A 25,279-nucleotide genomic window follows, 5' to 3' on the forward strand; every position below is an offset into this window, starting at 1 on the left:
TTGTCCTTCGATGTTATGATGGGGGTAACATCACTAGGCGACAGGAACATTTTGGCTCTGTTATAATCTTATGGGAGCACTGTTGCATGTGTGCTCTGTTGTTGAGTGAAGCATCTTTATGTCGCATGTGACTGTACAGTTGAAAGTAAAGGCCCTTCAAAAAAATCAATGAATCCAGGAGCTGGTTTTTTGAAAAGATCAACAAAATTAATAGACCACTAGCAAGACTAATAAAGAAGAAAAGAGAGAAGAATCAAATAGATGAAATAAAAAATGATAAAGGGGATATCACCACTGATCCCACAGAAATACAAACTACCATTAGAGAATACTATAAACACCTCTATGCAAATAAACTAGAAAATCTAGAAGAAATGGATAAATTCCTGGACATATACACCCTCCCAAGATTAAACCAGGAAGAAATTGAATCTCTGAATAGACCAATAACAGATTCTGAAATTGAGGCAATTATTAGTAGCTTACCAACCAAAAACAGTCCAGGACCAGATGGATTAACAGCTGAATTCTACCAGAGGTACAATGAGGAGCTGGTAGCATTCCTTCTGAAACTATTCCAATCAATAGAAAAAGAGGGAATCCTCCCTAACGCTTTTTATGAGGCCAGTATCATCCTGATACCAAAGCCCGGCAGAGACACAACTACAAAAGAGAATTTTAGACCAATATCCCTGATGAACATCGATGCAAAAATCCTCAATAAAATACTGGCAAATCAAATCCAGCAGCACATCAAAAAGCTTATCCACCATGATCAAGTGGGCTTCATTCCTGGGATGCAAGGTTGGTTCAACATATGCAAATCAATAAACATAAGCCAGCATATAAACAGAAGCAAAGACAAAAACCACATAATTATCTCAGTAGGTGCAGAAAAGGCCTTTGACAAAATTCCATAGCCTTTCATGCTAAAAACTCTCAATCAATTAGGTATTGATGGGATGTATCTCAAAATAATAAGAGCTACTTATGGCAAACCCACAGCGAATATCATACTGAATGGGCAAAAACTGGAAGCATTCCCTTTGAAAACTGGCACAAGACAGGGATGCCCTCTCTCACCACTCCTATTCAACATAGTGTTGGAAGTTCTAGCCAGGGCAATCAGGCAGGAGAAAGAAATAAAAGGTATTTGATTAGGAAAAGAGGAAGTCAAATTGTCCCTGTTTGCAGATGACATGATTGTATATCGAGAAAACCCCATCATCTCAGCCCAAAATCTCCTTAAGCTGATAAGCAAATTCATCAAAGTCTCAGGATACAAAATCAATGTGCAAAAATCACAAGCATTCTTATACACCAATAACAGACAAACAGAGAGCCAAATCATGAGCGAACATGCTTCAAACAGAATAAATTCACATTCACAATTGCTTCAAAGAGAATAAAATACCTAGGAATCCAACTTACAAGGGATGGGAAGGACCTCTTCAAGGAGAACTACAAACCACTGCTCAACGAAATAAAAGAGGACACAAACAAATGGAAGAACATTCCATGCTCATGGATGGGAAGAATCAATGTCATGAAAATGGCCATACTGCCCAAGGTAATTTATAAATTCAATGCCATCTCCATCAAGCTACCAATGACTTTCTTCACAGAATTGGAAAAAACTACTTTAAAGTTCATATGGAACCAAAAAAGAACCCACATTGCCAAGACAATCCTAAGTCAAAAGAACAAAGCTGGAGGCATCATGCTACCTGACTTCAAACTATACTACAAGGCTGCAGTAACCAAAATAGCATGGCACTGGTACCAAAACAGAGATATAGACCAATGGAACAGAACAGAGCCTTCAGAAATAATATCACACATCTACAACCATCTGATCTTTGACAAACCTGACAAAAACAAGAAATGGGGAAAGGATTCCCTATTTAATAAATGGTGCTGGGAAAACAGGCTAGCCATATGTAGAAAACTGAAACTGGACCCCTTCCTTACACTTTATACAAAAACTAATTCAAGATGGATTAAAGACTTAAATGTTAGACCTAAAACCATAAAAACCCTAGAAGAAAACTTAGGCAATACCATTCAGGACATAGGCATGGGTAAGGACTTCATGTCTAAAACACCAAAAGCAATGGCAACAAAAGCCAAAATTGACAAATGGGATCTAATTAAACTAAAGAGCTTCTGCACAGCAAAAGAAACTACCATCAGAGTGAATAGGCAACTTACAGAATGGGAAAAAAATTTTGCAATCTACTCATCTGACAAAGGGCTAATATCCAGAATCTACAAAGAACTCAAACAAATTTACAAGAAAAAAACAAATGACCTCATCAAAAAGAGGGAGAAGGATATGAACAGACACTTCTCGAAAGAAGACATTTATGCAGCCAACAGACACATGAAAAAAGGCTCATCATCACTGGCCATCAGAGAAATGCAAATCAAAACCACAATGAGATGCCATCTCACACCAGTTAGAATGGCAATCATTAAAAAGTCAGGAAGCAACAGGTGCTGGAGAGGATGTGGAGAAATAGGAACACTTTTACACTGTTGGTGGGACTGTAAACTAGTTCAACCATTGTGGAAGACAGTGTGGCAATTCCTCAAGGATCTAGAACTAGAAATGCCATTTGAGCTATCCCATTACTGGGTATATACCCAAAGGATTATAAATCATGCTGCTATAAAGACACATGCACATGTATGTTTATTGCAGCACTATTCACAATAGCAAAGACTTAGAACCAACCCAAATGTCCATCAATGATAGATTGGATTAAGAAAATGTGGCACATACACACCATGGAATACTATGCAGCCATAAAAAAGGATGAGTTCATGTCCTTTGTAGGGACATGGATGAAGATGGAAACCATCATTCTCAGCAAACTATCCCAAGGACAAAAAGACCAAACACTGCATGTTCTTACTCATAGGTGGGAACTGAACAATGAGAACACTTGGATACAGGAAGGGGAACATCACACACTGGGGCCTGTTGTGGGGTGGGGGTCTGTGGGAGGGGTAGCATTAGGAGATACACCTAATGTAAATGACAAGTTAATGGGTGCAGCACACCAATATGGCACATGGCATATGTATACATATGTAACAAACCTGCACGTTGTGCACATGTACCCTAGAACTTAAAGTATAATTTAAAAAAAAAAGTAAGGGGAGACAGATTTGTCATAGGAAAGGGGAAGAGCTTTGTGTTCTCCGAAGCAATTGTCTTGTCCATGCTCCCAGAGGCCATCATCGGTAAAAGGCTGGGAGGGTGAGCCATAGACCTCCATGGAAGCAAGGAGCTCATAGGACAGGATGCTTGTGGTGTGTGCCCTGTGACCAGGTCACATTCAGAATCAGTGTTCTTCGTCCCATGTCACCCAAGAGTCACCAGGCAGAGTCCCACTAGCTGTCCTGATTGACACCATGGCCTCTGTGGGTCTGCTCCGAACGTGGGTTCTGAATGTGACAGGAGCATCACACATTTTTAGCAAGTTTGGAAACTCTGGTGTCATTTGTCTGAATCATTGCCACCCTGTCTTGATCATGTAAAACACTTTCCCTTTGGTCAAGTATAGTATAAGTCATAAGACCTGGCGCCCTCCTAAGATGGCCCACCTTAGGGACAGCCATTCCCTTCAGGGAAAAGCCCACTTTCTGCACCCACGGACTCAGCAGGCCTCTCACAAGCTGCTGGGCACTGACATTCACCAGGGTGTCTTGCCACAGCAGCTGCCATGACCACCCTAGATATACAACGTCCTACCCCGTTACATCCAAAGCATTTACACCTGTGGCACTGTCATTCATAATGGCTGAGTGTGACTAAGAACTGTCAATAACAAACCACTCCTCTTGCAGTTTCTAATTTTTCCTTATTAAAAACACCTCCGATATGACCATCTTACATACAGTTTTTTAACAAGAGAAAAGCATGCAAATTTATTTAATATAGTTTCACATGACACAGGAGTCTTCAGAAATAAAAACCAAATGAACAGGGAAACCTGTGCATTTTTAGTAAGAAGAGTGTGTGGAGAACTCATTAGGGAAAAGGAACCAGGCTGGCAGGAGCAAGGAAAAGCAGAAACTGAAGGCAAATGAGCCACAACTCTGCCTTTCTTCATTGTCCAGGATACACAGCTCTCCTGAGCAAACAACTCACAATCTTCCTGTGCCCAGCTTTACATGTGAGCTCACTGAAATCCTGGCGTGATTCATACTGCAAAAAGCCGTCTTCAACAGACAGCGTAAACACCATCCTAGACAATCCCAGCAAGCCCTGGTCTCCTGGCAGTCAGCTTCTCTCTTGCCGGCTACCCATTGCCTTCTTGCATTTTTCTGCTTTCTCTAATAAATCTACCTTCCTTTACCTACAACTTTCTTGGTCAACTCTTCTTCCCCTTGCATCACTGGCCCAGATTGCTGTCACTCACCTGCAACAGAGTGGACAGTTGCGGGGAAGTATGATCTGGCAAAGGCTTTGATGGTGATAAACCGGGGCAACCTGTCAAGGTCTGTGTGTTCAGATTCTTCTCTGTGTCCCTTCGTCTTCAGAGATAAGGCTGCCCCTGTCCTGTAGGTAAAGGAAGATCACCTCTGGATTGAAGGGCCAATCACCTGCTTCAGGGGAGACGGATGGAAGTAGGTCAAAGAGTGATCTTAGGTTTTGCTGTTTTCTCAAATGCCAAGGGGCCATATTTTGGGGTAGCATGTCCTGAACCCCAATGGCGGTGAAAACTTGAATTTCTACAAAGTTCCCAGGCAATGCTGCTGCTGCGGGTTCCAGGATCACATTTTGAGAAATACAGCTTTAGTGTAATTTGTATCTAACCACCGCTGCGGTATTCTCATTTTCCATAAGCATCCAGAACACTGTGACAATTCCTGTCAAACGTTAAGAATCTTTAGGAAGTCCAATTTCATTTGAGGTCAGTAAAGATGGGAAAGGGGCATATCTTATTAATCTTTGCACAACCTTTGGCACATTACAATGATGTTTTGCAAATAGTAGGTCTCAAACGTGATGCATTGAATACTGATTAGAATACCAAATAATCATATGGTAAATATAAGTTTCTTATTTAATCAGCCCTTAGTAAAATAAAATGGAGAATGTTCCTGAGCTAGAAAAATGTATAGGAAGGGCTGTCAGAGAAAAATTAATTTAAGTTCATCAAGTCCCTCAGCAATCTTCCCCCATGAACATCTTACATGTCGTTTTACTTGTTATAAAAGACTATGAAAGTCTCTTTTATATTTTGTTGATTTTTTTAAAGAAAGATGATGAGAGGAGCATCTAATCTCCATCCCTTTTTAGCGCTGATCCTGTGGTCATCTCGACATGCTGTCTGGCTTGCATTTCTGCTGAATCTGCTTGTTGAAGCAAAGCATGTGGCTGAAAGGGGTCCTTATTATCTTGGGATTTCCTGGGTAGTGTATTCAGTCCCACAAAGGAACAGGATTTCTGTTCTCTCCTTTTGATGGCTATTTCTCATTCTTCTGTCCCTAGGAAGCATTTTCATTCTTACTCAACAACTCCCTGGGTAAACTGAGGCACAGATTATCTTTACATTAGCAGACCTTCGTATTGTGTAAAACAAAGTAAACTAGAAAATAATCTGGCACTCTTGACAAATTCAAAATACAAATCTCCTAACACTCCCATTACATACACAAAATAAGCATTCTAGCCACTCACTGACACAGTTGAATGCTATTAGGTTACCAGCTAAGCAGGAGAGCAGGGCCCAGGTTGTATTTCAGAAGAGGGTGTGGCATAATTCAAAAGCTATGAGCAAGTTTTCCAAATTTCTTGAAACTGTTTTCGCCTCTGCAAAACAGCCATACAATGTCTGCCTCCTATAGTTATACCTAAGTTACCTTGTTACGAAACTGCCTAACAAGGGACTAATTCAAACAACACGAAAAGGTGGTTTCTTCCCTCCTCTCCCTTTTTTCTCCATGAGAGTGCAAGAACAATGAGTGGAGAGTTCATGCTTTAAAATATAAATACCAGGACAAGAACAAAGAGAAGGCATTTCTGGAGGATGGGGTTATATCCGTGTGTTTAGAAACACTGTGTAATGATGGCGCCTTTGTGTCCACGCCCAGGGTCGCCTACCTGTGCCCCATGTGGGAAGCCATGGGGCCACAGCAAGGATGTGGAATCTAAGGTAGCCATCAGGAGGGTGAGCTGTCTGACCATGAACTTGTCATGCAGAGCACACTGTTGCTGAGAGCTCTGGGCTCTCCTCCCCAGCCAGCCCTGCCTTGCTTTCTGGGTGGGGCCTTCACTTCCTATTCTTGCCTTTACCATCTGCCTCACTGGTGTCACTGCGCCCTGTTTCTTGTTTGGGTGGGAATCTCCCTTAGACCCTGCGCTCTTCACACCAGGGGGTGCAGTTTACTCTTTCCATGTGACTGTCTCCACTGGGTGGGGTGTTGGTTCCATGCCCAAGAGGGCTTCTCCAGTCTATGGATGTGAAACGACATTTGTGCTGCAAGATTCAAGACCAACTGGGAGTGTAGGCAAATGTTTCCGGAGGGGATGTGTCTTCACTTACATCTCAGTGAGGGAGGGCTGCAGTGTGGTGGATGGAAAGAAGGCTCTTGTTCCTCAGAGTTAGTGCTATTGGCATCAGAGTCTATGGCACCTGAGTCCAAGGGCCTAATAACAGCAGTCGAAATGTGTCCATGACCTATCTCGGAGCTAAAGTCTTACCTGACACTCACAACAACCACCAGGAGAAGAGGAAACGGAACCCCATGGGACTGAGTGAGGTGCCCCAGGACGCAAGCTGGAGCTGGTCTAGACCCAGGCCTGCTGTCCCTGAGCACCTGCTGCCCACTGAGCAACTGCCACCCCCGGACACCTGCCACCTCCTGAGTACCTGCCGCTCCCTGACACCTGCTGCCCCCTGAGCACCTGCTGTCCCTGAGCACCTGCTCCTGTTGCTGTTCTGCCCGGCCTCCTTGGAATGAGGGGTCACAGGGATTGATAATGATGACAGGGTTGAGACCAGACCCTGAGCATCCTAGAGACAGAGCAGGAGAAAGGTGATCCCCGTAAGAGTTTGGGGCATTGGAAGAGGAGCCACCAGGTCCCTGGAATCTATTAGGATGATCCTTTGGGAATACTTGGCTTGGCAGGCTGTTTTCACAGGTGTGGGTAGAACAGATCAAAGCCCTTGAGCAAGAGGTGAAGCTAGCCCTGGAAGAATAATAAAGGTCCACAGAAAGGGTGAAATTCCACAACAGTGTCAGTGTCCTAGAGCAGGCCTTGCCACTCCACCACAGCGAGGGCTGGCTGTTCCCTCCTGCCGTCTGGGGAATGCCTCTGCTGCTGCGGGAGATGCTTTGCACATTAACAGCTCTGCAGTCATCCCGTGGTGGGGCCTTTGCCGAGGCAATTGTGAGAACTATTAAGGTTCAGGACAGGATCCTCAATGGAGCGCATCACGGAGGCCTCAGAGGTGAAGACGCAGCACAAGCAGAGCCCGCCTGGTGACAGGGCCAGCCGAGCGCACACACAGGAGTCAGCGTATTGCAGAGCAGGCAGGAGAGCATGGAACACAACCCTCATTTGCATCCCACACCCTAGAATCTGCAAGGACATGACAGACTGGAAAATATGCTTTTGCAAACCCACTAGAAGTGAAGCTTAGGCAGCAAAGCCTGCAGCTTCCGGCACAGTCACATGAGCCTGAGCCCAGGATGCAGCACATCCAGAGGCCGGGGCGAGGCCTTGGGGTTCTGTGACAGCCACTGCAAATGACGGTGGGCACCGCACGGTCTCCACCAGCCCTGTGCTAAGTCAGTGAGGATGCCCTGCCATCTTCAAGACTCACTGAGACGGCGGCCTCTGGGTGCATCCACACATGGATTCAGAACCTGCCTCTGGGTTAGTAGCTGCATGGGATATGATGCCACATCTCTGCAGGCCTTGACTTTCTTATTAATAAAATGGAGATAACAATGGCACCTGCCTCACAGCATCCGACAGGACTATTTATTTTGTGTTAGAAACTCAAAGTTTCCCATAAAGAGCTTTAGTTTTAAATTCCACTCATGTTGGACATGGGTCCCTGGCTCAAGAAGTGAGAGTGCACCCAGAGCTCTTGGCTGCGGAGGTCCCCCCAGGCCTAAGCTGCTGTTTATCTCCAGGTGGAGACGTGTCGAGGCTGTGGTGGGAGCACAGGGACCATCCCTCACCAGCAGGCCACGTCCCATCTTGCAGCCAAGTGCCAGCACCTCCTGGGCAGAAGCTGGCTCACCATAGGGTGGCCCAGGTCCCAGGCACCCTCCCCAACCCACACAGAAGTGGCCCACCCTTTCCAAAGGGGCCGAGGGCGTTTCAGGACGATGGAGGCTGCTCATCTGGATTCATTCATGGCATCAATTCTCTCGACTCCTCTAGCCAGTCCACGCGCCTGCACTTTCATGGAGCCCCTCCTGGTTCGAAGGCTGCAGGTGAGCTGAGGCTTTGTAGGAAGTTCCCTGCACCGTGAGTGAGGACTTAGGGCAGTCCCTATGCTCCAGTCTTCAGGCGAGCAGCCTCAGACTGTTCTTGTTTATGTTTATTTCCCTCTGGCTGCTGACGGAGCTCCCTGCAGAGCCCAGATCATTGCCCACAGAGAGCTTCTCATTAAGAGCTTTTCGTTTATAATTTCTTGGTTCCTAGAATTTTGTGGAGACTTAGATTGACAGGATTCTGGCAGGAAGTTGTTTCTCAGCCATTCCCCGGCATGGACTCAGCAGAGGTGACACTGGGGAAAGTCCTGTATCGCTTCTGAGGGGCAGGTGCTAAGGAAGAAAACACGCAAGCCGGCGGGACTCCCCCATGCTCCAGAACGGCTTCTACAGCCCCGTGGTCACCGACCCCCAACAATGCCCCTCTGTCTGCTGCTCCAGCACGGCTCACACCACAATGGTTTATGTGTGCCCTTGGGGTGCCAAACACCGAGATTGGAGCAGGTAGCGAGGCTGGGTTCCCTTCATGGCATGGAGACCTCTGCTAAGGTCATCCTGAACACCCTTGAGCCTCCAGGGCATTGACCTGTGCTCTTGACCTGCACTCACGAAGCCAGACAGCAGGGCGGAGGCGGAACAGAGGACGGCCACGAAATTTACCTTACTACAGAAAAGGGCAGACTGCTTCTCCTGAACCACCCTGCCCGCCCTGCACTACCCCCACCCATAGCCTGGTGCACGGCTATCTGAGGTCTCAGAGGGATGAGTTCCCCCAAAAAAGAAGAGGAAGAAAAGAGAGGAGTTTGAATTAGAATAAGTCACTCCACACAGGGCGGCCAGCTCTGCCTCCTTCACCTGGTGTCCCGCAGGCCTGCACCTGCCCTGACCAAGAACCTGGGAACCCCCTCCCTCTCCGCCGCCATGAGGAGCTTCTTCACCCCAGAACCTGAGCCCCGGGGAGCATGTGGATCCCTGGAGGAGGGGCTTCCAGATGTCCACTTCATCTTGCATTGCATTCAAGTAGACCCCACTTCTCTCGTGGGTTATTTTATTTTTAACATTTTTATTTATTTTTTATTTTTAGTTGGACTTTCTTTAAAGAGAATGTAAATATTGAAATACAATTCTATGAAAATGCTTTTGGTTTGGGAAATCCCACACCTGAAGACTTGCCTGTTTTGACGTGGGGCATGCGCAGAACCGGAGTTCTTCAGAACCAGCCATGAGCTCAGCATCGGAGCACAGAAGTCAGCATGGCCGTGAGCCCAACGCGTGAGCCCAGCGCCCGAGTGCAGGAGTCAGCCCGGCCGTGAGGTCAGCGTCCGAGTGCAGGAGTCAGCCTGGGCGCCCAGGGCAGTTGCCTTGGTGCAGTGCTTGCGTCAGGAGCAGAGGGAGCCAGAGGGAGGAAGATCCATGGGGGAACGGAAAGGTCGCTTCCTTTTCATAATTTGAATGGAAACTTGATTGTGGGCAGACTTAGTTTCTACATGTCCTAAATGTTCTTTTTCCTTCTGGAAAGCTGTAATGACTTAATTGACTCCACTGAGCTGCAGAATGTCCTCGTGTGCATCCGGAGACAAAGCTTGTGTGGGGGCACTCGGTTCCACGGAAAAGCCCTGGTGGGGCAATGGTTCTGTGCTCCTGTGCAAACACAGCACCCTGGGGAAGGAAGAAGCCTCCTGGGCTGAGGCTGACTCTTCAGGTGACTCAAAGTTACCCAAAGTAAGCCAGGCACAGTGGCTTATGCCTGTAATCCCAGCACGAGGCTGAAGTGAGAGATTCGCGTGAGCCCAGGAATTGGGAGACCAGCCTGGGCAACACAGCAAGACCTTGTTCCTACAAACAAATAAAAAAATTAAAAGAAAATAGTCTGGTGTGGTGACATGTGCCTACAGTCCCAGCTACTTGGGAGGCTGAGGCAGGAGGATCTCTTGAACCTGGAGGTCAAGGCTGCAGTGAGCTGTGATTGTACCACTGCAGTCCCGGAGAACAGGTCTGAAGCCTGGGCCTGCGTCAATTTCACCTGCAGCATTCATTGTGCCCCTGAAACATAGCACTAGTCACAGTGGCATCACGAAGCGGCACAGCTCTCAGGGCCCTGCCCCGTCCCTGATGATACCCCCTGAGCCCTGGTGGAAAACGCTCTCCCCTTTGCACCCCTTAACACGGACCAGGCCCGGCTTTCAGCCCCTCTCTGCTCATGGTTCACAAGGAACCAACGCTCCCTGCCCTCCTGCCTGACACCGCTCCCAACTTCCTGTTCCCCGTGGACCAAGGCCACACCCTGAGACAGGGTTGTAAGGTGAGGTCTTATAACCCCATCCCCAGTCTCCTTTCCCAGTCTCCTTTCACCATCTCCCTGCTGCTCTCTGCGGATGAACTGAGCCACTGGCAGCCACTTACGCCAGCCACAACCTCACCCTGTCCCAGCCTGGCTCTTCCTCCTTCTGGTCCCTCTCAAACTTCTGGTCTCAGCCTGGGCACACTTCTCCAGCTGTGGCCTTTCCACCTCCCTGGACAAGGCTTCCACACTCTCCCCACACCAACAGAATGGTCGGGCTCTGCCCCGAGTCTCTGCCTTCTGTCGTCAGCCTGTTTACTCACTGATTTCCCCATCATCCCTGTGATTCCATCAGTAGCTTGGGCAAAGGACCATTTTTCCCTAGAACCAACCTAGCACATACGTGGCACAAGGTAGGCCCACAGGAAATACCTGATGAATGAATGAATGAATGAATGAATGAATGTTATCAGCCAGGTGACAGCCAGGCTCAAGGAAGCAGGTACCGTGAGTGAATGAATGCTGCTACAGGCCACGTGGGCAGGCACAACAGGTCTCTACAGACACTGGTGTCTCCCCAGCTTCATAGCAGCAGCATCCGCAGCACAGCCTCGTGCTCGGGGTTCCAGGCCTCAGGCCTCACCTGCTGCCGCAGGATCTCCAGGGCCCTCCCGGATCACAGACATAAAAGGTCTTAGGACAGTCGGCCCAGGGTCATCAGCGCAGTTGATGCAGCTCCCTCCCCTTCTGGTAGGACATTTTCACGGATGTCCGTGTTTGGGATCGGAGCAGCTGGAGTTACTATGCGTTTTCAGTGTATGTATTTATGTAGATAGTGATGCACTCTTAAATGTTTAACAACAGCTTTCCCAAAATATACACACATATACATACAGATGTAAGTTTGTTACAAATATTACTGATATCAAGGATATGGAGCATACAGCTTACAAATAAAAAAAGATGCTGCACTCTGTCACGAATTCCACATAACCAATTGATGCTCACCAAATGTTTTCGCTGATTTTTGTTGAAACACAATTTGACTAATCTAATCACATCCCTACCTGCTAACTCTTTTCCCTATAAATTTAGTGTCCTTAATCAGATTTGTGACGTAAACTATTTTCACCCTTGTATATGTTACATACAAAACTGAGACCTCTTTCAGTTTTGGCTCCGGACACCACCCACACAGGACACCCCATTGTTAACATTTTCTCCATCACTTTCTTAAACCTACGCAATCAACAGAATAATCAGCCAAGCCTTGACTTGCAGCTGTTGCCAACTCCAGAGGTGTCCATCCTCCCACGTGGCTGACTGTAGGCTGCTGAGATGACTCACCGAATGCAGCTGGGAGGAGACGTTTCAGGTACCTTTGCCACTCCAGACACCGCAAGTGTGATAACCTCAGCATGTAAACAGGTGCAAAGTCTAGTAAGATTGCTAGGAAGTGATGAGTTTTGAGTATTTAACTTTGTTTTGAAATGATTTATTCAATTGCAAGTTTATGTAATTTAACTTTTAATAATGGCTGTTTTTAATAAACTATAGGTTTACCAAAACCCTGAAACTTTAACCAACTGCTTTTGCAGCTATTTAAAAAACATATATATATATATATACACACATATATATATATGTGATGTATACAGTGTGGAGTGCATGGAGTGCAAGGAACATATAAAATTCTCCTCAGGTGTGGTGGTTCACACCTGTAAGCCTAGTTAGGAGGGTGTGGTGGTTCACACCTGTAAGCCTAGTTACTCAGGAGGGTGTGGTGGTTCACACCTGTAAGCCTAGTTACTCAGGAGGCTGAGACAACATAGCAAGGCCCCATCTCTTAAAAAAAAAAAGTAAAAATTTTATACAGGTCACTTATAATAGCTTTAAGATAAAATGTCCCATCAATGTCAAAAGTGGGAATGGTTTTGAATGATTTTCTTCGTAATAAATGCATTTGTCCTTAAGAAAAAAAAGAGCACAGTCCCCTGAGCCCCTCCAGCTGTTGCACTCCAGATGCAGGGGAAGGCTGCTCTGGTGGCATTTCAGGTTCAGGGAGTGATGGCTGCAAGCAGCTGGGCTGGATGCCATTTAGTTTTGTGATCATCTTTGCAAGCAGAAAATAAAAGTGCCCTACATTTCAGAAGCCAGGTTCTTAGCTTCACTTCCCAGTCACCTGTACTCACACGTCACACATCAGGACATTGTCACAGGTATTGGGATGGGTTTATGTGGCCATGCAGGGTGCAAGTAGGGCTGACAAGATAGCTGTGCTCCCGCCCAGCGCTGTCCTTCTACCCACTGCCATCCGCCCCTTTGGTGGGATGAGCCACGGTCCCACTTATGCTGTGCCCTGAGATGGGAGGTCCTCTCTCCGCTCTCCCACTAGTCTGGCATCGCCATCTGTTTTCCAGCCTTGCTGTCCAGGTGGGCTGTGAATGTTGGGCCAAGACGGGTATATGCGGGGGCCTCCCACCTTTCTCTCAGATGTCTCCCAAGAGTCTAGCTTATGCTTTTGGATTTTTAAACAAGGTCAAAATGGAAGACCTTTTTAAAAGTCCGTTATCACCTACTCATCTGCTTTGCAAAGTCAGCAAGGCCCAGTGTGATCCTTAAGGTCTTTGCTGTCCTGGGAGAACTCAGCAGCCTCCAGGCCCTAAACTTGGAGCTGCTCGTTGCTGCAGCGTCTCTGGGACGTCGCAGGTGGAGCAGGTTGCAGATGTTCAGGCTCTGGACAAATGACTCGCTTTATGTAAACGTATAATCAATGAATGCATGAACTAGAATGGTGATGTTTAATTACAAGGTGGTAACAAAGGGCTATGATGGGATGTGGGTTTCCCTCACCAAGGGCACCCATTCCTGGTGTCAGGATTCTTGGGAAATCGAACTCTAAATACAAGGCCATCCGGAGCCACAGGGTGGGAATGCAGATGCCCAGAGCTTTCTGCAACTGTTGCACCCTGGCTGTGGTGAAGCCTGGGGGGCTGTCCCTGCTCTCGGACATGCACTCTGCCAAAGCCACTCTGCAGCTGCCTTTCAGATCACTGCTCCATGCACGCAGTCAGCCTCAGCTCTTACGTCTCCCTTTTCTGAGGCCCACGCAGCCCTCCCTCTGCCTCTATGAGTAGAACACTTCTTCAGATTGCTGGGCAATCACGGATCGGACCCCAGCTTTCCTCCCTTGTGCTGGGGTTTAAAGATGACCCTCTGGTTTCCCGCCTCGATCCTGGAAGTACTCTGGGCGCGTTAGCACCACATTCACAAGTCATGGCGCAGGTGGGCTCTTCTCCTGGCTCACCTCCACTCAGGGCCAGGCGGCGACGTTCCGACTGTCTCGCCAGTGCCCTGAAGCCTGGGTGCTTCTGCTTTCCACAGCTGCATTCAGGGTCTCCTGCTCGCCGCACAGCCGGATGGGAAGCTTGTTTTGTGATTTGAAGATGCAGCGGCTTGAGAGTAAATCTCAAGCTTGTTCTCTGTGGAGCCCACAGCGGCCCACGGGCCTGGTGAGTGGGAAGAAGAGCTCTTCCTTCCCCACTGCTCCCCTGCCTGGCTGCTTTATGACAAAGTGACCCTCCAGAAGCCTTTGGCTTAGCCAGTTAAGGAGCCGGAACACCTAGCTCAGGGCTCCTTACACGAGGCAGCAATAAATTTTAGTCGGGGCTGGTGAGTCTCTAGGGCTGTCATCACGAAGGACAGTGGCTGAGTGGCTGAGACCTCTGAAGCTGTTCGCTGTTCTCTCTCAGTCCTGGAGGCTGGAAGTCCAGGTTCAAGGTATTAGCAGGGCTGGTGTCCCCTGTGGACTCTCTCCTTGCTGTGTAGACAGCCATCTTCCTCTGTGTCCTCCTGTGGCCGTCGTCCCATGTGTCAGTGTCCTCCTCTACTCTAATAAGGACCAGTCACGATGGATTAGGGGACACGTATTACCTCATTGAACTCAATCACCTCCTTAAAGCCTCCGTCTCCAAATACAATCACATTCTGGGGTGCGAGGGTTAGCCCTTGAATTTGGGAGGGAGACACATTCAGTCCGTCACAGATTCCAGACGTAGACATGCCTAGATGTGAATACCACTCTAATCCTCCACAAAAGGAAAAAAGAGAACCACTCCCGATACGACCTGCGTGATGTTTCTGATCCTGTTGAGAACAGAGGAGACAGGTTGTGCCTTGGTCTAAAGGGGCCAATCGCAGCCCTGCTGACACCTGCCGGTGCACAAGGAGGGGACGGGAGGCAGCCTCTGCCCTCACCAGTGAGGCTGAACCAAAGGTGCTTCACACGAAGCTGAGGAAGGCAGACCATGCCCTGGAAATGACCAGTCCCAAGTGTGGAGAGCTCCCCGGGGAGGGGTGGGCTGTGAGCTCTTGAGGGCCGCATGGGACTATCCTGGTGTGGTCTAGGGAGCAGAGGATGCTCTCACGTGGGTAAAGGCATGGAGGACGGGCATTTCTGTAGAGAGCTTTCTCCAGTCACCACGAGAAAAGACCTGCAGGGACCAGCGGGGACAGGAATGCTCTGTGAGCCAGCATGGAGCAGGTGAATGGACCAAGTGCCCTCGGGGAAACGTAGCCCGACGTGGGATGGTGTCTGCATGAGACACTGAAAGAATGGTGAGAGGATTGCTGTGCTTGGGATCTGGTTTGTGACACAGTTTTGGTGTTTTTCCCTCCAAATCTCATGTTGACATTTGAACCCTAGTGTTGGAGGCGGGGCCCAATAGAAGGTGTTTGGGTCACGGGGGCAGATCCCCCGAGTGGCTTGGTGCCTGTCCTTGTAGTGATGAATGAGTTCACACTTCATTAGTTCCCGTGAGAACTGATTGTTAAAAAGAGCCTGGCACCTCCTCCCCGTCTCTTGTTTCCCCTCTCACCATGTGATCTGCACATGCCAACTCCTCCTCCTCTTCCCCCATGAGTGGAAGCTCCCTGAGGCCTCCCCAGAAGCTGATACTGGCACCATGAGCCTGGTACAGCCTGTAGACACAGGAGCCAAATAAACCTCTTTTCTTTTTAAGTTTCCCTGCAGCCTCAGGTGTTCCTTTACAGCAACACTAAAGGACTAAGACAAGGATGAGCACTATGAGCTCCATGCCCAACCCGAGAGATGGACCAGCATGACCAAGACCTATGGAGCCTGTGGATGTCCCCCAGGAGAGCCCTCCATCCATCCTGAACCGTGTTGCTTTTCTGTGCGGTCTTCTCGGTGTGTGCATCGTTGCTTTGCCTGGTTTTGATGAGGCGCTGCTTGGGGTGCCAGGGGACAGCCCAGCAGCATTGACCATCCTGGGATAATGCCCCTCTCTCCCTCCGCTCTGCCTGGAACTGTTCACACGTTTGGAAGCCCCATATAACCACTGCTTATTCCACCTTTTCCTTCCAGCCTGGAGATTTTATTTTAGTCATTCCATAGTGTCTTTCTGTAGCTAGACAGACGGGAGCAACCAGGGACAAATCCTCCAGGCTGCGATTTCAGAAATGATTCTCAGATCTATAAAAACGTGAGGCACAAAGAAAGAAGTCAGTGTGCATCTCGGGGAGTGGAGGGGCAGCCTGGAAGCATCAGTCACAGGGACAGAAACTGGAAAGCGACCATGAGTGTTAAAGGCAGCAGAGCCAGGAAGGCTGCCTTCTGCTGTGTCCCCAGCAGCTCACATGCGTCACCCTCCCAAGCACCTCTGCTGGGGAGAAAGGAGGAATTGACTGCATTGAATTATCAAGTACAAATTGAGCACAGGGGTCCATTTATCCAACAGAGGCGAACTGCTTAGCATTTAACTAGATAGAGGCTTTGGTTATCACATAAAAGCAGGATCTGGAATCCTCATCTGAAGCAGCAATGTCCATGCATTTCTCCCACAGGCGCAAAGTGGAGTCCCCATCTGTCTCATTCTATAATTGCTTCTCTTCTTTTCCCTCTCTCCCTCCCTACTGCCTTCTTCCTTCCTTTTCCTTCCTGAAAATAGAAAGACTGGCCAGATATGGGATGGGGGAATTTTCAGATAGTTACATACTGAATTTTGAGCCACTGTGGATTTCTTACCATACTGTTTTGCAGTCCTTTGTAGGGATGGCACTAGTCCCATCATTTTAAAAATATCTTTCTTTCTAATTATGTACACCTAGAACAATTAAGGATTGTTATTATGTCTTCCCAGTATTGTAATAATAGTGGACAGTCGAGCTGGGAGGCTGAGGGACACGGTTGGGGAGATTTGTCACTGTAATTCTCTTTGCACCTTTTGAATTTTGCTCAAAGTCAATGCATTACCACAAGCCTTAGTCAGTTGTCTGCTGCATAACACACGACCTCAGGCTCACACATAACACACAACCTCAGGCTCACACGTAACAGACAACCTCAGGCTCACACGTAACACACAACCTCAGGCTCACACATAACACACAACCTCAGGCTCACACGTAACACACAACCTCAGGCTCACACATAACACACAACCTCAGGCTCACACATAACACACAACCTCAGGCTCACACGTAACACACAACCTCAGACTCACAGCGGCTGGTGACAACTGGCCCTTCTCTTTCTCACCTGGCTCAGTGGGTTGGCAGGAGAGTGCGCCCTCAGGCTGTGGGTCAGTGGCCCCAGACCCCAGGCTGGACTCAGGTTTCTCCATGTCTTGCCCAGACCCACTCGGAAAACAGCAGCTGTCTGGGGTGTGACCTCCTGGTTGGTGTGCCCAACAACCAGAAAGGTTGACCTGCTCGTGCTGGCTCATTTCTGGCCTTCCCCTCTCAGGCCATCATGGTCCATTGGCCAAACATTAGGAGTTGGGGGTTACACTCCCCACGCTCGCAATTCCAGGCCCCCTAGCAGAGGGAGGACATGGAGAGGGGAGGTGTGTGAATCATTCCACCATGCGCAGTAAAATGAAAGTGCACAGATGTGGGCGGCAAGCCACCCAGATGCCGAGGCAAGAGACCGAGGGCACAAGCTGTTCCAGTGTAACAAAATATTTAAGATAAGAATTATACCAGATATAGATCATAGATATCATTATATATGAATATCATTAATCATTAGTGTGTAGCAATTACTCTTTATTCCAATATTATAATAATCCTTGCTCTACAACTCTAACCTAGGAAAAACCAGGCCATACAGAGATAGGAGCTGAAGGGACACGGTGAGAAGTGACCAGATCATCAGAGTGCAAGCCCTCTGTTATGCCGAGGCAGGGCCACTAGAGGGCTCCTTGGTCTAGCGGTAACGCCAGCGTTTGGGAAGACGCCTGTTACCAAGCGGACCATGGTCTAGCGGTAGCGTCAGTGCCAAGGAAAAGCACCGCTACTTAGCAGATGGGGAAAGGGACTCTCCCTTTCCCTGGGGGGAGTTCAGAGAAGACTCTGCTCCACCACCTCTGTGGAGGCCCTGACATCAGTCAGGCCCACCCGCAGTTCTCCAGAGGCCTAACCATCTCTCTGTGATGCTGTGCTTCAGAGGTCACGCTCCTGTTTCACTTTCATGTTCCACCCTGTACACCTGGCTCTGCCTTCTAGATAGCAGTAGCAGAATTAGTGAAAGTATTAAAGTCTTTGATCTTCCTGAAAAGAGCATAGAAGAAATAATGACATAAGCTGTCCTCTCTTTCCGCCTCAGCTACCTAACAGGGAAGAGCCCCCTGTCTAGTGGACATGCGACTCACGTGACCTTATCAATCACTGGAGATGACTCACACTCTTTACCCTGCCCCTTTTGCTTTGTATCCAATAAATAACAGCGCAGCCAGGCATTCGGGGCCACTACCGGTCTCCACGCCTTGGTGGTAGTGGTCTCCCGGGCCCAGCTCTCTTTTCTTTTATCTCTTTGTCTTGTGTCTTTATTTCTACGATCTCTCATCTCCACACATGGGGAGAAAAACCAACTGACCCTGTAGGGCTGGCCCCTACACACAGAAGTCAATAAAAAGCTTAAACAATTAGGGGCAACCTGGCTGCAGTGTTAATAATGTCCCCTCACCTTCTCACCTCATTCCCAGGCCGACTCTCACTAATGATGCCAGAATCCCAGTGACTTAGAATTGATAAATGCGCCTCTGGTTCCTCCTTCTTGAGAAGGAAACCCATTATCAACTAAACCTCGCTTCCCTCTCCCTGTCTCCATCCCTGACAGGTCTGTGAATCTCCCTCTCTCTCCCACGAGGATGCAGCAAAACTGAGGACCGGGAAGTTCCCAAGAGAAATGCTCATGTGAGGCAAAGCCTGCAGTGAGGCCGTGGTGAGGATTCCCCCACAGGCAGGGGTGTCTCTCGGAACAGAGAGCCCTGGCATGTCCCTGGGACAGAGACAGCACAGACTCTGGGGACCAGAGGTGGACTCCAGGCAGAGCCAGCATGTTGGAGGGGAAGCGAGTAAGTGCTGCAGTGAGGGCAGCCGACTGTGGCTCCCTGTGTGCAGAGTCCTCTGGCTGCTGGCTGCAGCCTTCCCAAGCCCACCACATGCGCCACTTTTCACAAAGCACAGCCCCGCCTGGTCACACTGAGTAAACACGGCTTCCTGCCAGCTCCTGCCAATCACCCCCAACACGAATTTCATCAGCTAAAGGTTGGGAAGTGATGCTCACTAAACACTTCACAGCAGCAGTTTGGAGGAAGGCATGAGGGCTGCTTTTTTCCAGACTCTTCTTTTGAAAACTCATGTGTGTTTTTGTACCTGATTTTAGTACCGTCCCACCCTGACTCATTAGCAAAGGAAAAGGCGTCAATCCTATAACTTTCTGCTTGCTGATGGCAGGAAATCCTGTCTCTCAAGTCGGATTTTTGCATGCTGTGGGAAACATGATGCAGTAAGCAAATTTTCTTTTCTTCTCAACTTCCTAGATCATAAGAATCAGGTAAATGCCTGAAAAACAGCCAAGCCTGGTGCTGCTGGACTCCAGTGTTCCCCCAGGCTGGAGTCTGCCTGAGCGCATCTCCAATCAGCTCCCAGGTGGTGCTGTGTATGGAAAAGGGCCGTCTGTGCCTCTGGAGCCTCTGGAGCATGTCTCCTGACCCCTGGAAAACAGCTCTCCAGGTGCAGCATCTGCAGGCACTGGGTCCAGCACAGGTTTCTGAGCTCCAGGCTACACAGAGTGCGTCAGAGCACCCCGTGTGGAGCAGACAAATCCGCATCTGCAACAGGCTCCAAACACGACCCGCATCCCGACCCCAGGCACAAGGTTAAGGCCCAGTTGAGCTGGGCAAGATCAGTTATTCATGGTCTTTGGAATTCATGTTTGTAAAATGCGGGACCTACATCTTGGAGGGGTGACAGGAGCAGTGTTTGGAGCAGAGCGCAGGGCCCGTGCCCATCAGGCATTATTGCTGTGAGCTGCCTTTATTCGTGCTCAAATTATTGAATGTGAACAAGTTTAGTGTCAAAAACAAGAAGTCCAACACCGTGATACAGGATTCATCGGATGTGGGCGTCCCTCCCACCTCTCCACTGGCCCCGGTGATGGTTGATGCCTGACCTTACCCTCAGTTCGACGTGTAAAAGCACAAAAGTAGATTCCTTAATGGTGTCAATGCCACAGAAAGGAAGGGGATGGTGCTGTAGGTTGTTCTTGTGTCTCTCAGAGGGCAGCAACCAGATAGAATCAGGCGGAATGGATTTCATCTAGTGCTTGATGGAAATAACAACCCCACATGGCTTGTCATACACATGAAATGCAGAGAAATATGCAGCGTTCTAGAGGGTCCTGCACGCGGTCACATGGGTCCCCCATCCACTCCTCCTATCAACTGGCTGATGGATCGTGGTCCCTGCAGATACAGGAACTGAGCTCAGAGAGAGGCCGTGTCTTCTGCAAGACTCCCGGCCAATGAGAGCGACCCAGGCCTGAGCACAGGTTTCTGAACCAGAGTACCGCCTCACCTCCTCAAACCTCCCTGCTTCCCTTCCCACCGAGTTATAATTGAGTGATTGTGCACCGGGATTGCAGTCTTCCAAAGGCACTTATATGATCATCTATTCCTCTTCGATTTCTCACCAGTTAGCCTGTAAAGTCTGCCCTGTGGAGAGAGTGTTCTTCAGATTTTAATAGAAAGACATCAGCATTGCCATGAAAAGATGAAGACCATGAACATAATTATTTAGTAGGATAATGAACAAAATCTGGACAGAGTTGTGCTGAGCAGCTATCAATTGCATCAGCATATCACAGACTGGCAGCAACCCACTGCACAGACCGTCCAGGCCACAGGCTCAGGTTCCCCCAACACCCCGCTTCCTATGGGCATTTTCCCTATTGGGCACTAACATCAGATGGGTTCACACTCGTGAAAGACACTTGGCGCCAATAAACAGGTGCCTGCAGGGCTGGTGTGACACAGGGACTCCGTAGTGTGGTGTGTGTGGCTGGTCGGTGTATTAGCAAGGATGGGGACACGGGTGTCCAGTAGGGACTGCTTGAACGAAGGTCCATGATTCACAAAATAGGAACAGTGCTGACCGCCTGCCCTCCTTTATCCCAGGAAGAACTCCAACTGACATCGTTACAAACAGCATGGAATCCAAACCTTATCCTCATCACACCTTAAATAACATATTTGTACAGCACTTTATAATTTTTAAGTCACCTTGGCATATAAACATACATTTCTTTTGCATAAACACGTGTGCATATGAAGAGGATATGTGTGTGTGTTCACAAAAGTCATGTCTACAGGACGTGGGACTGGTTTTGGTAAAGCCCCCTGGAGAAGGGCCTAGGTGTGAGTCCTGGAACAACTCCCAGGTCAGTTACTTGTCTTCAGGTCTGACCATGAAGCCAGCTTCCCACGTCCCCACCCTAAATGGTGTCAGGGACCCTGAGAAGACCAAGGCAGTATGGGGCTCTCCCAGCGGGGAACCTGTTCCTAACTCAGAGCTCTGCACCCAGGGCCTTTGGGCGTCTGTGTGCCTGCTGTGGATGGGAGACCCTGCCCCTGTATCTTCCGTGGAGAGGGTACATAGCTTTCAGCAGACCACAAGATGCTGGAAGTGAAGGACACCCCTCCTTTATTTAGTCTGAAAGTTCTGTTTGCCTCACTAGAATTCTGCGTCATAAGAACCCCCAGACTTGTATGGCCCCACTGTGATGGCTGGATCTCAGCTCCCCACGGCCCCTCTGAGGGTCAGGTGTCCTTTACCCCCGGCCCCTCTAAGGCAGTCACGGCAGGTGTCCTTATCCTCCGTTCCCTCTGAGGCAGTCATGGCAGGTGTCCTTATCCCCTGTCCCCTCTGAGGCAGTTAGGGCAGGTGTCCTTATCCCCTTTGTAACTGACTCCTCCAACAACCCTCAGGGTCAATGATTCACTAGAAAGATTCACAGAACCTTACCACTTATTACAGCAAAAGGACACAGATTAAAATCTGCAAGGGAAAACGTGCTTGGGACAAAGTCTAAGAGAGACCAGCTGTGAGTTGCCCACCGTCCTGTCCTGAGGGAGTCACCGATGCACTTAATTCTCACAGCAATGACTGTGCCAGTGTACACACAGCACCACCTGCCAGGGAGCCTCCAAGCCTTGGGATCCAGGGCTTCTCTTGGGAGGGAGTCACATAGGCCTGAATCATCCCACTGACTAATCCTAGTCACCCAGTCCAGCTATACCAGAGGTCAAACTGATGTAGTGTGGCTCTAGGCTCCACATAAATCACTGTTAACATGAGCTCCATGGCTGGAGGCTGCTTGTAAATGAAGACACTCTTATCAAGCCAAGATAATCCAAGGGCTCAAAGGGTATCCTCTGGGAAGAAGGACAGGGCCAGGTCTTTCTCTGAATGTGCAGGGTTTGGACACCCCAAGCCTGCTGAGTCAACCCTTTACTATGCACATCCTTGTGCAAATGAGAAGGGCACACTTGGAAGTGTAATCGGCTTCCCCGAATAACACAGTTCTTGAGGCCAGTGAACAATAGGGCCATAGATACTCCCAATGCATATGTAGGAAGGGTGCAAAGTAGGATGCCTTGAGGTTTTCCATAAGCATTGCTGAATACTCTTAAAATCCAGAGGCCTGTGTCAGCCGTGGCATTGTTTCCCCAGGCTAGATAAAGGCTGGCACAGTCAAACTTGCTGGCTACCTCTTAACACAGCCTGGGCCCATGTGGGCACAGTTCTAAAACAAAGAAGTACAAACCACTCTTTCGTAGTAGAGGAGACTAATAAGAAAATAAAATATAAATGATCATATTGGCATTTTCAGTGTCTGTTGTGAATCTAGCAGTTCCCACAATGGGAGACCACTACACACCTGTGCAGGGCAGGGCTGATCCTTCACACCCAGAGAACTGAACCAGGTGCCAGTGGGAACCGGGTGGACAGGGACGGCAGCCTCACCAGGGACTTTAGAATCCTGAGAAGCCCATCAGGCCAAGAGAAGTGAGTCCCGGTCCCCAGGCCTCGTGTGGGGCTGTGGTCAAGGCATACCCTGAGCTCAAGGGTAAAGGGTGCAGACTTTGGGATCGGAAGTGCTTGGATTTCAATCCCTCCTACTCCACTCCCAAGCTGCACAGCCCTGTGACACGGTTTGCCCTCTTTAGTCATAGCTTTAATCTCTAAAGTGAGTGTAATAATAATAATATCTGTGTCGTTTTTCTGGGACATAAATGAAGTAGACTGCACGCCAATGTGGAAGACAGCCGTGCTGGGAGGGTTGTGTGCCTTCAGCCAGCCCTACGCCTGGCCCCTTGGACCCAGGCTTCAGCAGCATAAGACCAAGGCCCTGAGTGCCCACAGGAGACTGTCCAGCCAGCCTCAGGTCTGTTGGGCAGCTGCCTGGGCTCAGACAGGGCGTAGCTGCTCAGGCAGTGAGGACGGGTGGATAGAGCTTTGCCCCAGACACAGATGCACTGAAGACCTGGGTTACCATGAAGCATCTACTGAGGGGCAGGTCACAGGGCCCCCGGGGACTGAGCTCTTCCCTGGTGCAGGCCCTGGAACCAGTGTCCATCGAAGATTATGGAGCACACTCCCTGGGAGGTGGAGAATTAGCCCCGCTCAGTCATGCTCCTGTGTGCATGGTGCGTGCGACTTCCTTTTAAAGAGAGCAGAGTGCGGAGGGGAAGCTTGGCAGGCATGACCTCCACCTGGTGGACAAGGTCAGCATGGCCAGTGACAAGTCGCATAGACAGCACTGCCTTTGCTGCATGTGACAGCAATAGAGCTCATCTCTGGGGTCCTCTTCCCCGAAACCCACAGCACCAGTCTGATCTTGAGTAAAAACATCAGACAAAACCCTCCTCCAAACAGCCATGGTCATTAGAAACCGGGAACATCCGAGAAATAGTCATGGCCAAGAGGAGCCCAAGAAGACGTGTCACCAGGCGTTGTGTGAGAGCCTGGACAGGACCCTAGGACAGAAAAAGGACGTTGGGCAAAAACCGAGGAAATCCGAATCCAGGGTGGACTTCAGTTAATATCAGTGTGTAAATATGAGCTCAACCACCACAAGTGTTTTATACAAATCAGCTGTTAGCAGGGAAGCTGAGAGCATAGGGATTGCAGGAACTGGGTTACTCCTGTGACTTTTCCGTCATCTAAAACAGGAACTTCATTTAGAAAGCTTGTTGAGCAGATGCCAGGCGATAACAGCACAAACTGACCCCAGGCGGGCTGGGACGGTCTCAGGGTGTCGTGGTGGGAAGTCTCAGCCAGGAGGCCGGGTTGGGCCTCCGGACATGAGACTCTGGACACAGCGTTTGCTCCTGAGACCACTCAGATTTTATTTTTTACAGATTTTGCCACTTTCCAGGTGGTTGTTTTTTGTCCTCCAGAGCTTGGGCCTCACTCCTCGAGACCCCCAGTCCAGAACCCCAGTAAGCTCAGGAACAGGCTTCCGGCAGATGAGCCCGCAGGCCGTGGAACGAGAGATGCAGTGAGCAATTTAGTACCATAAGCACAGTACGATGCATATCTGTTCAGCCACGCCTCTGTTTATTTCATTCGCTTTGCTTTATGAACGATTTCGAGAACTGGAATTGTGTGCAAGGCTCTAAAAGAATTTTTTGTACGTGTTTGATTTTAATTTTCTCTGTTTGCTTTTAAATAATTAAGAGTAAAGTCAATCAAGAACATTTTACATTCCTTTTGTTTTCTTTCTACACTTGCTAGGCCAGGAATTGAGGAAAGAAAACAGTGCTTTGGAAGAATTTGCTGAAGAACAACTTAAAGTAGATTCTCCGACAATAGAAAATTCCATCCAGCTACACAGGGCACAGGTGCAGCACCTTGGTGTAGATGGGCTATGGGGTCATTTTGTCCATCCATGGGGAATATGTTTGTATCCTGTACAAAGTGTGGTCCTGTCACCTTGTCAGTGGCCTGAAGAGTTGTGGCATGAAGCGGGATGTTTTAAATTCTAGGCCGGGCGCAGTGGCTCACGCCTGTAATCCCAGCACTTTGGGAGGCCGAGGTGGGCGGATCACAAGGTCAGGAGATTGAGACCATGGTGAAACCCCGTCGCTACTAAAAATACAAAAAATTAGCCGGGCACGGTGGCGGGCGCCTTTAGTCCCAGCTACTTGGGAGGCTGAGGCAGGA

Source organism: Chlorocebus sabaeus, chromosome 13 (genome assembly GCF_047675955.1).
Source record: "Chlorocebus sabaeus isolate Y175 chromosome 13, mChlSab1.0.hap1, whole genome shotgun sequence".
Lineage (NCBI taxonomy): Eukaryota > Metazoa > Chordata > Mammalia > Primates > Cercopithecidae > Chlorocebus > Chlorocebus sabaeus.